The sequence below is a fragment of the Eurypyga helias genome, unplaced genomic scaffold (assembly GCF_000690775.1).
Source record: "Eurypyga helias isolate BGI_N326 unplaced genomic scaffold, ASM69077v1 scaffold26302, whole genome shotgun sequence".
In the NCBI taxonomy this organism is placed as follows: domain Eukaryota; kingdom Metazoa; phylum Chordata; class Aves; order Eurypygiformes; family Eurypygidae; genus Eurypyga; species Eurypyga helias.
In genome coordinates, this window is record NW_010236965.1 from 23,910 (window position 1) to 26,256 (window position 2,347).

Genomic DNA, 2,347 nt, shown 5'->3' on the forward strand with positions numbered 1-2,347 from the left:
GTCAAGTCAGGAAGAAATGAGTAACATGGACAAACACAGATGCACATTCTGGCATTTGAGAGTCTAATAAATATTTTAGGCAGGATCCTGTCTCCCGCCTTCAAAACCTCAGACGCACACGAGAGCTGCACGGCATCCCCTACGCCCGCAGATGCCTGCAGAGGCAGGTCAGGGCCGTTCAAAGGCATTCCCAGCGTAAGGATTATTTTGCCTTTATGCTTGCTGTCCATTCAGTCTTTTGTGCGATGCCACGAGGAATGGAATGACATTCGAAACAGGACCGAGGATTAGAAACATGCACACCACCTCCATGTCAGCCGCACGATGTCCGGGCGGAGGAGCTGCAGAGGATGCTGCGAGGCAGAGGCGACGCACCCCAGCATCACCTTCACCACGGGAGGGGAGTGCAGGCACCTTGCACCCCAGGTGTGCTGCCCGCAACCCATGCCTTCCCCCACACATGAGAAGATGTCTCTGAAACACGTGGCTTCCCGGCAAAGCCACACGGATTTGCTCAGTCAGCAGCCCCAGCCCACGGGAGAGGGGCAAAAGCCCCTTTTGCCAAGGGAGAGGATGTTCAGGCATGGCTCCTGGCTGGGTGTCTGTTCCACGCAGGGCTGCATGCCTGTAGACACGCGTCCTGTGTCACACCTTGGCCCACAGAAAGGTAATGCCAAACAGAGATACCACAGAGATGCCAAAAATGCTGGTGGTGCTGCTGCTGAAGTATCTGCAACGACTCCTTACGTCCCCCCCTGCTCTCCAGGGGGGAAAAATGTGGCTGGTCCCTACCAGGGGCTGCAGTGTCACCCCAGGCTGCCTCCTGGATGGGACGGTGAGAGGGAGGGTGACGTGCTCCTCCATCGTGGCCCCATCCAGGTGCAGACAGGCCCCCTCCCTGTGTGCACAGGCGTCAGGCAGAGCAGCTTCCTTGGCTCTGCATCAAAATCACCATAGGAAATGCCGAATAAAAGGAGTCAGACAGAGAATGGGTTGCAGAAGCTGCCTCTGTGCAGTAGTCAAACAAAAATAAAAGTAGCTACAAGAGGGGCAGAAGGAGGGACTGGTCCTTGGTGGTTCTGCTGGGCCACCAGGCTGGCTCTGTCCCCTAAGGCCATCAGCAACAGCTGTGTTTCCTCCTCGGGGTCAGCAAGATGGGTGAGTGAAGCTGCCCATCACAGGCATTTCTGCTCTAACAGTGAGCCCCAGTACAGCAGAGCAGGTTCACGCTTGCTCTGGTTTGTTCTGGTCACCAGCCAGCCCAGCCAGCCCCAGTGCTGCTGAAACAGCCCCAGTGTTACCCATGGTGAGCCCGTCCTTGCTCCTCACCTGGTGCAGCGAGACACGGGGCATGGAAACAGCCCAAATTGTCTTTTTTTCCAGGAGCACCTGCTAGGGAGCAGCTGCTGGGCTTGCATCCGGGCTCCAGCCCCCAGCTGTCCCCATGTCACCCAGCATCACCCATGCTACCTCCAAGTTGGCATCTCTGTCTCTGCTGCCCCAGTCTTGCTTGGCTACTGCATGTGCCAGTTTAGTGCCAGGAATGGGATAAAACATGGCACAGAGAAACCCAGCTGGCCAGAAAAGGGAATGATGGCTGCAGCACTAAGGAGTTAATCAAGAACTGTGCTGATAAAGCAACTGGCAGCAATGTCAGGGAGGGGGTGAGCTTCAGTTCGGGGAGGCGAGGTGAGCATTGAGCTGCCGGGTTTTCTGCCTGCAGAGCCAGCCTGGGCATCCTCTTCGCCACCGCAGGGGAAGAGCATCTGCATGGAGATCGGAGCCGTGCCCCTTACGTCCCTATAGCCATAGCATACGTCTGCATTCCCAGAGCACCCTGCAGCTGCACTTCAGGGATGAGATGATGTGAAACAGCCGTCTCTGCAGGCTTGGGATGCCCACATGCCTGGTGTGCAGGTAAAATCTGGGTTACTGGGGGGTCTGAAAGAATTACCACAGGTCCCAGGGCCCAGAGTAGAGCTGGGTGGCTGCTCCAGGAGCTACACCCCTGCAGTCACTGGAAGTTAATTCACCAGTCTCGTTATGCTGATTGGCAGCTGCCAGGTCTAAGTTGCTCACAGAGGGAATCACCCAGGGCCAGCTTAGAAATGTGCCTGCAGCTGGATCCAAAGGAAGGTGCGCAGTGAGGGGCCCTGTCACTAGCTCTGCTTGCCTCCCGGCAGCACTTTGCAGCATGTTCAGGACAATATTCTCCCCCCAAAACCTTTTAATTCCCGTTCTGCTATTGCCAACTGTCTTCTCCCAAAGCATTTCCCCCTCTCTCCAGAAGAACAAAAAAGAAATCGAAAAGCACATGAAGATTTTTATCTGGGGATGGAGGGCCCTG